Source organism: Dasypus novemcinctus, chromosome 15, assembly GCF_030445035.2.
Source record: "Dasypus novemcinctus isolate mDasNov1 chromosome 15, mDasNov1.1.hap2, whole genome shotgun sequence".
In the NCBI taxonomy this organism is placed as follows: Eukaryota; Metazoa; Chordata; class Mammalia; order Cingulata; family Dasypodidae; genus Dasypus; species Dasypus novemcinctus.
This window is the reverse complement of record NC_080687.1, coordinates 14,130,228-14,143,770: the sequence shown is the minus strand read 5'-3', so window position 1 is coordinate 14,143,770 and position 13,543 is coordinate 14,130,228. Positions and strand designations below refer to the sequence as shown.

At 40.2% G+C, this 13,543-nt stretch overlaps 1 pseudogene; it reads right to left on the bottom strand.

Annotated features, from left to right (window-relative positions):
- Positions 1 to 3,596: 3,596 nt before the first annotated feature.
- Positions 3,597 to 13,314, bottom strand: LOC101413720 (protein SET-like; annotated as a pseudogene).
- Between the last annotated feature and the right edge of the window lie 229 nt (positions 13,315 to 13,543).

Here is a 13,543-nt window from a genome sequence, read left to right as displayed (position 1 = left end):
AGATGATGCAACAAAGAGACACAACAGGAAATTCAATGAGAGACATAACAAGCAGGAGTGGGGGTGACTCAAGTCATTGGGCATCCCCCTCCAACAAGGGAGGTCCCAGGTTCAGTTCCTGGTGCCTCCTAAAAAAAAAGGAAGAAGACAAGCACACAACAAACAGACACAGAGAGCAGACAATGAGTGTAAACAACAAGGAGTTGGGAGAAATAAACACATAAATAAAATCTTTTTGAAAATTGTAAATGTATAAATGCATATGTACAATTCAAAGAACAAAAACAGAAAATTCATGTCCACCCAGGCTCAACAATAAAATGTCACTGTTTTCTTAGAAGCTTTCTTGTATGCCTCTTCCCCATGGTATGTCCCTCCCTATTCCCAGAAGTAACTACCAGACAAAATTTTGTCTTAACCATGTTCTTTTTTGTTGTTGTTGTTATAAGTATCTATCACAAATCTGCTTGATAAGAAGCAGTGGTTAGCTCAGTAATGCAACTCACCCTCCCTGCCTCACTCTCCCTTTTCCTTCATTCCTTCTTCCTGGGATTGTGCTCTCCAGTAAACTATCAGCAAAGAAAGTTTTGCCCCAAGTTTTTGTTCTTTACACAATCTTGGCTAAAACTCTAGATAATTCCAAGATATTTTCTACTGTGGTTGTACCAATTTTCAAATTCCACCAGCAGTGAATGGACGATCAATTTTTCTACATCTTCTTTAATGCCAGGTATCACTCAAACTTTCCATTTTCTGCCAATTTGGTAAGAAGGAAATGCCAACTTTTTTGTGGTTTTAATTTGCATTTCAGTGATTACAAGTTTGCACACTTTAAAAAATGTTTATAGACCAACTCATTGTCGAACACATTCTTCCACTACACTGCACTGTCTTTCAATCTTATCGTATAGCATTGCTACAAATCAGATATTTGGCCTATGAATATTAACAAGAAAAGAACAGCTTCAGAGTTACTTTGTGTCATTACCTAAGCAGGAGAAAGTCTGCTATTAAAATCAAAAAAGGGATTTCTGATTCTAGCCCAAACAAGATCTACTTTCCCAACTGAAACAACCAAGCAAAATACATGAAACTACATTTTTCAAACATTGGACATTGGGCAACACATGACAGTGACCCCGAAGCATCAGGAAGCAGATGAGGCGAGCCCTTAATTGCCCCACCTTATTGCTTGGAGAGTTTCCAGGCTGCAGAGATGCCAGAGATCAAGTTGAGTTGATCTGGAGCTGGGAGGCCATCAAGGACATCCCTACACACTTAAAAGCACAAAATGCTGCTGAGAGAAATTAAAATGAGAGATGCAAAGTGTTCATAAATCAGAAGAGTCAATATTGGTAATTTTTCAATTCTCCCAAAGTGATCTATAGATTCTACACAATACCAAGCAAAATCCCAACAGACATTTTAGAGAAATTCAGAGGCTATCTAGTCCTAAAACATATGGAAATATAAAGTATCCTAGAAGAGCTAAATCCCCTTTGGAAAAAAAGAAGAAATTTAGAGGTCTTATTGTACCTGATTTCGAGACTTATTATAAAGTTATAATTATAAACCAGTTTGTTATTGGTGTAAAGATAGAAAACAGCTCAATGGAGAAGAATAGAGATTTAGAAAGAGACTCTCACATATATGATCAACTGATTTTCAACAAAAGTGCAAAAGCAATTCCATGAAAAATTGGAGTCTTTCCAATAAACATTTCTCAAACAATTAGGCATTCAAAAGTGAAGAAAGTGAAACTTGATCCAAATCTCACCACAAAAATTAACTCAAGTTGAATCATAGACCAAAATGTAAAAACCTAAAGCATAAAAGTCCTACAAGAACACATAGAAGAAAATCATTGTGACCTTGCGTTAGGCAAAGCATGATCTATGAAAGAAAAAAGTGATAAGCTGGACTTCATCAAAACTGGTCATTTCTAACAATTTAAAGAATAAAAAATCTAGGAATAAATTTAACTGAAACTGTAAAGGACTTATACACAGAAAACTGAAAAACACTGCTAAAAGAAATCAAAGTAGACCTAAAAAAATGAAAGGACAATCGTGTCCATGAATTAGAAGATTAAATATTGTTAAGATTTCAATTCTACCCAAAGTGACTTGAAGATTCAATGCAATCCCAATCAAAACTCCAACAGCTTTCTTTGTAGAAATGGAAAAGCCATTCATCAAATTTATATGGCAAAGGTTACCGAATAGGCAGTCACCTTGGAAAAGAAGAATGAAATGGGTAACTCATACTTCCTGATTTTAAAACTTATTACATAGCTACAGTCATCAAATCAGCATGGTACTGGCACAAAGACAGACATATAGACCAAAAGAATAAAATTAGAATTCAGAAATAAATCCACCAACTTTTAACATTCTCCCACCTTTGCCATATCAATCTATCTACCATCTATCTACCTACCTGTCTATCCATCTACTACCATCTGTCTGTCTATCTATCTATCTATCTATCTATCTATCTATCTATCTATCTATCTATCTGTCTGTCTGTCTGTATATCTACATACCTACCTACCTTCCAGGTGAACATCTCTCTTTGACTCTGATTACTTGACTTTCCTAACAGTGTGGCCCCTAAATCCCAATCTATCTACCTACCTACATAGATCTACCTACCTATCTATCTAATCTATTTATCAGCTATCTATCTGGCTATCTATCTGCTTTCTAAACCTTTGAGATGAGGCTGTGTGCATTATGCTACTTGAACACTTAATATTTCCATGTACATTTGTCCAAGCTGCTTTTTTTTAGTACACATTTAGTTTTAAAAAGCAACTTGTACACTTTCAATGTTTAAAACTGAGCATCAGCCTTCCTTTCCAGTGAAGAAAAAAAATTTAAACCAACAGGAACAAAATTACAATAGAGAACGTCAATTCCAAATAAGATCCTCAGGTTCTGCTGATTCTCCCGTGGAGTGGCAGGACTCAGATGATCATTAGAGAATTTTGTTTTAAAAGTGTCATCTTAAGCTGCAAGGGGTCCATTAAACAAACAATTAAACATGCCAAAGGAGCTGTCATGTAGTCAAAATGCCCACTTAACCCACCCAGAGGTCTCAAAACTAGCCTTTCCTGACCTTCTATAACCCGATTTTGAAAGTTTTTTTCTATTTTCAAACAAGAGCAAGTAGGCAGAGGCACATTGGTAAATGCTAACTGCCTGTATTCACATGCAGACACAGTGTAATCTCTTAACCCAACTATACAGAGAAAGGAGGAAAAAAGCTAGAATTCCATCTTCCAGCAGAGTGGAGGGAGCAGAAGGTTTTTCTTTTTTCCCACAAAGTATGGTGGTGTGTTGATTCCAAGAAGTTTTCTTTTTTGTCATTGTTGAAACAGGAAAGGATAAAAATGAATTTGGAATAGAAAGGGGTAGAGATTCTTTTCCCACTGTATTCTGCTCGAAGTATTTCCCCCAAACAGGTCGAGAACCATGTACAAAGGAGAGAAAAGAGACCTCAAAAAAAACAGGGTGACTGAGCACAAGAGTTAAAAAAAAGACTGCAATGTGCTCCCAGGGACTGGAGAAAATTAAAAATCCATCAATGTTCTATTAGTCATCTTCTCCTTCATCCTCCTCGCCTTCCTTTCCCTCATCATCATCTTTACCATCTCCCCCTTCATCCTTAGCCCTTTCTTCATCAATATCTTGGAATCTTTCATCATCATCATCACCTTATTCTCCTTCTCTTTCTTCATCATCCATGTCAGGAACCAAATAGTACTGTAATGGATTTGACTAAATTTCATTTTTGATGACCTCTCCTAACTCACCAACACCTGTATCAGAATGGTCAGTAAGCCAAGTGGAGAAGCTCACTGGTTCTTCAGGCTGCCTCCTCCTGCTGGCTTTATTCCGTGTTTGAATATTTCATCAAGTCCCCTCCAGATTACAATTGATTCCAGTAGACTTTGAGGACAGATCACCACTCTCATTCAAATGAAATTCTTCAAGAGAACTTTATTTTTGAAGCAAGGATTTTCATCAAGATAAAAATCTGTTCTGTAACCTGATTTAATATCTTCAATTCTGTCGCTTCGCCTTTGGTTGAATACGGCAGCACCCCTTCTTTCTCCTCCCCAAGCAGTACAGACACTTGAGGGTGGTTGACAAATGCTGTTACCCCAAAATTTAGGATTTAGGCAATCAATTCTGACCTCTTCAGAAAGAATGGTTGGTGGATTTTATTATATTTCTGTTTTACTCCTCTGTAGCTTGCTCATTAAGTCTGTCTATTTCATTTTTTAATTCATCAATATGCTCAACTGCTTCCTGCTGTTATTTTTCTCTTTTCAGCAAGTCCAGTGTGGCCGGTGTCTCCTCTGGGAGCAGGAAGCAACTTTGCTTTCTTCATCTGAGGCAGGAGTGAAGATTGGGATTTAGGGGCCACACTGTTAGGAAAGTCAAGTAACCAGAGTCAAAGAGAGATGTTCACCTGGAAGAAGCTCAGAGAACTGAGACTGCCCCAGGCAAAGGGGGTTGAACCTCCAGGCTGCTTTTTAATAACATGAACTGCTTAGACTGGAGACCCTTGTGCCGTGTCCCATATCCTCCCAAACATACACTTGCTCCCCAAAGACTCATTCCTTCATGAGTCACGTTTTACTCACCAATGACCCCAAATAGATATTTTGTTGCTACGGCAAGGGCGGACATCATCTGACTGGGCCTGTCCTATAGAGGGAACTTTGGAGACCTTCACCCCAGCCCTACTCTTCCTAACCCACTCTTCCCTACCTACTAGGGACAAGAAATGCCAGAATATCTGGAAGGAGGGGCTTGGAGGGCCAAGCAACAAGTGCTTTCGAATTCTCCCAGGTATGTCTGTGGTGTTGCCAGCAGTTGCCACCCCATCCCTACCCAGCTCCTGAAGGACTAAATTGGAAAACCCAGCACCCTGAGGGGTGGAGCAGCATGCATCTGCCCTATTCTGCCCTGCACACAGGCCCATCCGAACTGCCTGGAGGTGCGGGTGACAACATAACCACTGCACAAAAGTCCAATTATGGAAGCCTGCCCTCTGGGTGGGATTGATGGATCAGTCCATCCTGGTGAGTGGCTGGAGAACTGTCCCCTGGACTGCCTGGCTAGGTATGGCTGACTGATTTTTGACCACTCAATGTCAAGTCCACTCAATGAGGAGAGACTAGTCTCTTCAAAAAAACAGTGCTGGAAAACTGGATATCCACAGGCAAAGGAATGAAGGTAGACCCCAAAAATTAACTCAAAATGGATCAGAGACCAAAATTTAAAACCAAAACTATGAACTTATTAGAAGAAAACATAGGTTAGCAGCTTTAGGACCTTGAGTTAGGCAACGGTTCTTAAGACTTTATACCAAAAGCGCAAGCAACAAGAGAAAAACTAGATAAATGGGACCTCACCAAAGTTAAAAACTTTTGTGTATCAAAGGACTTCATGAAAATGAAAAGACAACCTACATAATAGGAGAAAATTTTTGGAAACTACATATCTGATGAATTTAATATCTAGAATATATCAAGAAACCCTACAACTCAACATCAAATAGACAAATTCAAAATTTAATTGGGAAAGGACTTGAATAAACACTTTACCAAAGAAGACATAAAAATGGGAAAAAAGCACATGTAAGGATGATCAATATCATTAACCATTAGGGAAATGCAAATCAAATCTATAAGAAGATACCATTTCACACTCATTAGAGCAGCTACTATTTAAAAAAAGTAAAATAACAAGTGTTGAGAAGAGGTAGAGAAATAGGAACACTCAATTGCTGGTTGGGAATGTAAAATGGTGCAGCCTCTGTGAAAAACAGTTTGGCAATTCCTCAGAAACTTAAGTATAGAATTCCTGTATGACCTGACAATATATAGGTATATACCCAAAAGAATTGAAAGCAGGGGCTCAAACAATTATTTGCACACTGACCATAGCAACATTATTTACAATAGCCAAAAGATGGAAGCAACCCAAGTGACCATCAATGAATGAATGGATAAATAAAATATGGTATATCCATACAATGGAATGTCATTCAGTCATAAAAATAAATGAAGTTCTGATACATGTCACAACATGGATGAGCCTAGAAGACAGCATATTGAATGAATGAAATAAGCCAGACACAAAAGGATAAATATTGTAAGATCTCATGGATATGAAATAATTAGAGTAAGCAAATTCACAGAGTGTGAAACTAGAATACAGGTTACCAGGGGCCAGTATAGGGGTAGGGAATGGGTTGATGCTTAATTGGTAGAGAGTTCCTGTTTGGGATGATGGAAAAGTTTTGGTAATGGATGATGTTAAGGGAAGCACAACACTGTGAATGTCATTAGCACCACTGCTTTACAATTTGAAGGTAGCTAAAAGGGGAAATTTTAGACTGTATATATGTTACTAGAATAAAAATATTTTTAAAATATTTTTTAAACCACAAACAGTGAACTCTAATGTAAAGTATGGGCTATAATAAATAGTATAACTATAATAATACTGTTTCATCAATTGTAATAAGGACACTACACTAATGCAAAGGTTTAAAAACAGGGAAAACTGAGTGTGTGGGGTGTGGGAACTCTGCATTTTCTGCATGATTTATCTGTAAACCTACACCCTCTCTACTAAAAAATAAATTAACTTTAAAATTTAGAACTTCTGTTCTTTGAATGACATTGTTTAAATAATAAAGAGATAAGCCACGGACTGGAAAAATATTTGTAAATCACACATTTGATATTGGACTAGTATTTAGAATATATTAAGAACTCAAAATGCTGATATAAGAATAAACCCAATAAAAAGTGAGCAAAAGATTTGAACAGACATTTCACCAAAAAAGATATAAAGAGGGAAAAAGATGCTCAACATTGTTAGTCATTAAGGAAATGCATATGAGAAACACAATGAGATACCACAGCACACCTGTAGAATGGCTAAAAAATTTTTTAAAAATATCACATCAAGCATTGTCAAGGATGTAGAGCAACTGGAACACTCACATACTACTGGCTGGAATGTAAAATGATATAAAGACGTAGGAAGACAGGTTGGCACCTTCTTAAAAAGCAAGACTTACGTATTTTTTAAAATTCATATACCACATGAACCAGCCACTTCACTCTTAGGTATTAATCCAAGTGAAAAGAAAGTATTTTTTATTTATAACAAATTCCCATTATTAACAGATGACTGGATAAATAATGGAATAAAAGAAATAAAAATGCATGAACCTGTGGTATATGCAAAATCATGATGAGTCTCAACATAATTATGTTGGGAAAAAGAAGTCAGACAAAATATGATCTATACTGATTATTCCCTCTATATTAAATTCAAAAAATGCAAATTAGGCGATAGCAATGAAAAGTAGATCAGTGCTTGCCTGGGAATGGGGGAAGAGAGAGACGTGAGGAAATGTTTGAGGGTCATTGATATGTATATTATCTTGATTGTGGTGATGGTCATGGGTGTCTACATATGTCAAAACTTACCAAATTTTACACTTTAAATTTGTGCAGTTTAGGTATGTCCATTATACCTCAATAAATTTAAAAATGTAGAAAAAAGGCAAAAATTGGGAGTAGACGTGGCTCAAGCCGTTGAGTGCCTGCTTCCCACATGGAAGGTACTAGGTTCAGTTTCTGGTGCCTCCTAAAAACAAACAAACAAACAAAAACAACAACAACAAAAAACAAGCAAACAAACAAAAAAACAACTCAGGGGAGCCGATGTGGCTCGTTCCGGCTTTCCACACATGAGGTCCCAGTTTCAATCCCTGGCCCCGGTACCTCAAAAAGAAAAAAAAAAGGGTAGCCATTTTTACCCACCTGTAATATTTTTAGTTTAAACTTATGGTTGTTTAAATAGAAAACAAAAATCATTCTTTAAAAGACCTGATTTCTGTGTTAATAACTGATCTATAAAACAAATTTAAAGAAAACCCAGAATGAATATGGATTTTTCCATTATTCCATATCCTAGACAGCAATGGAGCAGTGCAAACCACAAGGGACCTCTGAGTCTCATTTTCTATCCATAAACTGGGAATTAACACCTGCCTAGAAACATCCTCCTAGATGAGGAGTCAATGAACTATCTAGCCCAGTTTGTATTTTTCCTTCTAAAATTCCCCAAGGCAGCCACTGGTAATCTACTGACCTACCCAAAGAGAAAACTGAAAATTATGATACATGTTGTGTCATGTTAATGTTGAGGATTTTTTTTTTTTTGCACAGGTAGATTATACTGCTACAAAATCATACAGCTGGAAGGATCCTTGAGAATACTAATTATTCCCATGCTGTCCCAATATATCCCCTCACAAATAGGTATCTATCCCTCTGAAATTAAGACACCACTCCCACAAAATTCCCTTGTACTTTTTTCAAGATTGTAGACTCCTACAGCCCATGGAAATGGAGAACAAGGTGGAAACTAACCTGCGCTGGCGGAATACCCTTCCCTACCCCACAAGTATCCCTGCCCTAGTCCCAGGAATCTGTGCCTCTGTTACCTTACATGGCAAAGGGGATGTCACAGAGTTGACTAGGTTAAGGGTTTGAGCTGGGGAGACTGGGCGGGGTTATCTGGGTGTGCCCAATGCATAAGGATTCTTGTAGGAGAAAGAGGGGGCAGCAGAGGTGGAAAAGGCCCGTGCTGAGGCAAGCAGAGGTCACAGGGATTGGATTGCTGGCTCAGAGATGGACTGTCTCTGGGAGCTGCATAAAGCAAGGAAAGGTTTCTTTCCCTAGAGCCTCCAAATAGAAATGCAGCCCCACTGATCTCTTTGTTTCAGTCCAGTGTAACCCATTTCAGACTTCTGACCTCCAGAAAACAGAACCAACCGACACATACTTGAAAGGCCACCATTAAGTGCCCTCCAACCTGTTCTCTTCCAGAATGAATATCCCAGTCCCCACAGGTATGCAGTTGCCATATCAGTATATTTGGTTATCTTTGTAGCTTTCCACCGGATCTTCCCCACTTGCTTCAAGTCCTTCTTTAACAATGAAACTTAGATACGGACAAAGCACTTGCCATTAGGGATTTGACCAGGGCAGGAAGTAATGAAAGGATCCTGTTTCTTCCATTCAGTTCAAGTTAGCTTCCTCCCACCAGGAATTCTAATTGCCAAAGGGATAAACACTTTGACTTTTCCCTCTTGGGAAAGGCTACTTGTGTGAATTTCTATCCCCTTCTCACTATCCTTTATTCTTCTCACAGATTTAAATTCTTTGCTCTCATTTGCAAATGAATAACACCAAGTAGCACCCTCTTCATTTCTCTACCAGATCCCAGCTTTGTAGTTTTTCTCAGCAGTTTTTGGTAAGAATCATGCCTGTCTAGGTCACAAAATGTGGTTGCTTATAAATAAGAAAATTATATTAAAGATGGAAATATATGACATCCTCTATTAATCTCCAGTGAAATAATTGTCAGTCTCAAGAATGCATCTGCTTTTGGGTTGAAAACTGGCCTTCTTTTAAGGCCACCTGCCAAGGCTGACCCCTTGCATTTGCTCTCCAGCCAGGTGTGATTCAATTCAAATTGGCAGTGTAATCAGTGTTCTAAAAACAAGTTAGAAATAATAACAGATTTAAAAACCAAGGCTTTGTAGGGTTCAAGTAAATGTCAAGTCCAGCTAAATGAGATTCGTTAAAAGAAACCTTGGAACTTTACTTGGATCTAATGAAACCAAACTGGAAAAACAAAATAATCAGTGATTTATGCATCCCAAAGATGACTTCGTTTGCCTTTCTAGTGATAAGAACAAAAGATCAGTTATGCATGATAAATAATTTTAACATGTGACTTTTTTGTAGTTTTCCAAAAACAAAAGATTGTCACATACCTAAGGTTACCAAGGCTTCTCACCCTCTACTACCGACACTTTGGACTGGATAATTCTTTGTTGTGGGCTGCCCTGTGCATTGTGGGATGGTCAGCCGCATCCCGGGCTATGCACCCAGCACCTAGCACAGCACACTAAACATAATAAATGCACACTAAATTATTAGTTGATTCTGAAATCACCTTCCTAACTAAATCTCTCGTTTGAATATAAAACTTCACCCTTAAAGTGAGCAAGTACTGACAACTAGGAGTAGGGTTGGTTTGCGAATGGATGGGAGATTTCTTTAAAATTGTAATTTAGATTTACTTTAGAAAGTAATCCCATCTGGTTCCTGTTCCGGTAGACAAAGGGTAGACTTTTCTGGGTAAATTCTCATTTACGTTAGGCTTGTGGTCTGAGAATGTAAGGCGAGGTCTGCAGGGAGGATTGGGGGATGAAGAGCCCCAGATATCCCTGAATGAGACTGTCATTGACGAAATCTGGCATCAAGCATTTGACATCTGTGCAACAGTATTGGCCTTCTTGGGAGAGATCTTTTATCAGCAGAGTCTTTACTGCACTAACCGTGCTGACAAGTGCAATATGTTTGATTATATGCATAACACATTGTTAGAAAGAACAGCATTTTAATGCCACTTGATTTATACATTTTCACTCCCCCCCCCATCACAGACTCAAGTAGTGGAAACAAAAACCATTGATAAAAAATGTAGTGGCCTGTATGAAAGAAATGGTTGAACAACACTGCCCTGAACTGCAAATGTAGAAGAACCGACCTGAGGACTCTCCGTCCTTCTGTGCCAGGCAACGCCGTGCTAGCGCATCTGGCTGGCCTTGGGGAAATCTGCTCAAGAGCCTTGGAGATGGTTGGTTCTCTTCACCCTCTAAGAGGCAGTGCGGACTGGCAACCGTCTAAAAGCATATCTTTTCTAATGCTTCCATTCTTTTCAGAAAACACAGACGACGATATTATTATATCAGAACATAGGTTAAAGTGAGACATACGACCTAGGAATTTAACCAGATGAAGGTGTCCTTTGAGAGCTATGCTTTAAAAGTTAACAAAGAATGGTTCAGAGCTGAGAAATTCAAGGTCAAGTCACCCGAGATATATGTCAGGCTTCCAGACCTGTAGAACCTGAAGGTACCTGGTGAAAGACATTAACACATACAAGGAAGCAGTCAAAGAAGGGGGTCTTGATCAGCAATGGAAGCATGGAGAAGGTGAACAGGAGAGAGGGGGAGGGAGTGGATGCATCCCCAACATCTTCCGAGAGAATACCAAGAGCTACCCTTTGCTGAGCAATACTTAGGAGGAACCAGCTATCGGTCAAAACACTTGTCATGTGTCAACTCACTTCTTTCAATGATTCTAGAAGGTTGAATCTCCCTGTTTCCCAGATGGGTAAACTAAAGCACAGTGAAGGATGTGAGACACAGCTTAGGCACAATGGAGACTGTGAGGTCCAGCTGAAGGTACAGGGGAGACATGAGGCACAGCTGGCAGACACATGAAGATGTGGGGCACAGCTGGTAGGTGTAGTGGAGGGTGTGAGGCACAGCTGCAGGCACGTGGAGGGCATGGGGCACAGCTGCAGGCACGTGGAGGGCATGGGGCACAGCTGCAGCATGTGGAGTGCATGGGGCACGGCTGCAAGCAGCCGCGTCTGGATGCCAGGTCCCCGGACCCCCTGTGCCGCAGCCTCTCTGCGCCTTTCTCTGAGAGCTCACAAAGGTGCCATCCGATCTGTAACTGGCTGGACTCTCCCCTTCAGTGAGCCCGCGGTAGGAGGGGCCGGAGCCGGGTGCCCTGCGGCCGCCCCTCAGCCTGTGACCCGTTCCTGGCGTTCTGCTGTCTTCATCCATCCAGCGTGTGGCCAAGTCCTCCCCTCGACCAGGGTTCACGTTCCCAGTGCTGATGGGTCAGGTTTCCGAAGCCTGCCCAGCTGAGGCGAGATTCACATCAGGTGTTCTCACCCCCTGTCCATTAGAACCCCTTGGCAGCTTTTAAGAAAACACCAGGTGGAGGGCCGGGCTGGGGCGCCGCCCCGGCCTGACGGAAGCCCGGGCGGCGGAGGATGGAGGCTGTGGTGTTCGTCTTCTCGCTCCTCGATTGCTGCGCGCTCATCTTCCTCTCCGTCTACTTCATAATTACACTGTCTGATTTAGAATGTGATTACATTAATGCTAGATCATGTTGCTCGAAATTAAATAAGTGGGTGATTCCAGAATTGATTGGCCATACCTTTGTAACTGTATTAATGCTCATTTCATTGCACTGGTTTATTTTTCTTCTCAATTTGCCTGTTGCCACTTGGAATATATATCGGTTCATTATGGTGCCAAGTGGTAACATGGGAGTATTTGATCCAACAGAAATACACAATCGAGGGCAACTAAAGTCACACATGAAAGAAGCCATGATCAAGCTTGGTTTTCACTTGCTCTGTTTCTTCATGTATCTTTATAGTATGATCTTAGCTTTGATAAATGACTGAAGCTGGAGAAGCCACGGTTGAAGTCAGCCTACACTACAGTGCACAGTTGAGGAGCCAGAGACTACTTAAATCATCCTTAGAACCGTGACCATAGCAGTATATTTTTTCCTCTTTGAACAAAAAACTATTTTTGCTGTATTTTTACCATATAAAGTATTTAAAAAACAAAAAAACAAAAAAACAAAACAAACAAACAAACAAAAAAAAGAAAACACCAGGTCAATCAGAACCCCGGAGCGAGGGACCCAAGCAAGGGCATTTTTGGTAAGCTCCCCTTGTGGTTCAATGGGCAGCCAAGGCCGAGAACCACTGCCTTAGCTGGAGACTAATTCCTCAAGGAAATGCTCGGCAGGCCCCTATCGGGGTCAAGCCAGCCTTGCCCAGACAATAGCCTCCTGTCAACCAGGGGTTTTCCCTTTGAAACTGTGTCTGAACTGTGCCCATCAGGCATTTGCATAGTAAACCCGAAAGGGCTACTTTGTTATTTCTAGTTTTAGGGCACTGATTGTCAAGATAAATGATCTCTACACCTTTTCAATTCCACTTCCCTATAAGGAAACTCTTAAAGATTCTGCATTGCCCATATTAAGTTAGTTAATTTTTAATCTATTTATAAATTATATCAAGGTTTTATTGCATACATCATTTACCTTATGAAAATAGTCTAACTGGAGATTTTAAGAAGATGAGGAATATATATTATATATGTATGATATATTAGAATAGAGAGAGAGCCTGATACATTCTGCCAACCCCAATGGAAAACGCCAGGAGATACAAACAACTCGCTTATTTTGGAGTTGACAAGTAAAGATGTTGCATTGTCTCACTGATGACACAGTTTTGTGTTGTAAATGATCTTTTCTAGAGACTTGGCGTCTCCTCCACTAGACTGGAAGCACTTGAGCTTCTCTGCAGGAGCACTTACCATGGCACGTAAGCAGAGTGATGAAAAAATGGCAACGACAAGCAGTCCCCACGGCGCAGGTGCTCTCCAGGGAAGCGCCTTTGCAGCACAGAAGAGAGTCCCGAAGCTCACACTGCCTGGCATTCGCCTCGTGCCAGGGGCTGCTCAGAGCACTTTGCATACAAGTGTCCGAGACTGCTCAGTCATCTCCCAGCCCGGGCGCACTGCCTCATGGTGGTTCCCAGCTGCCCTG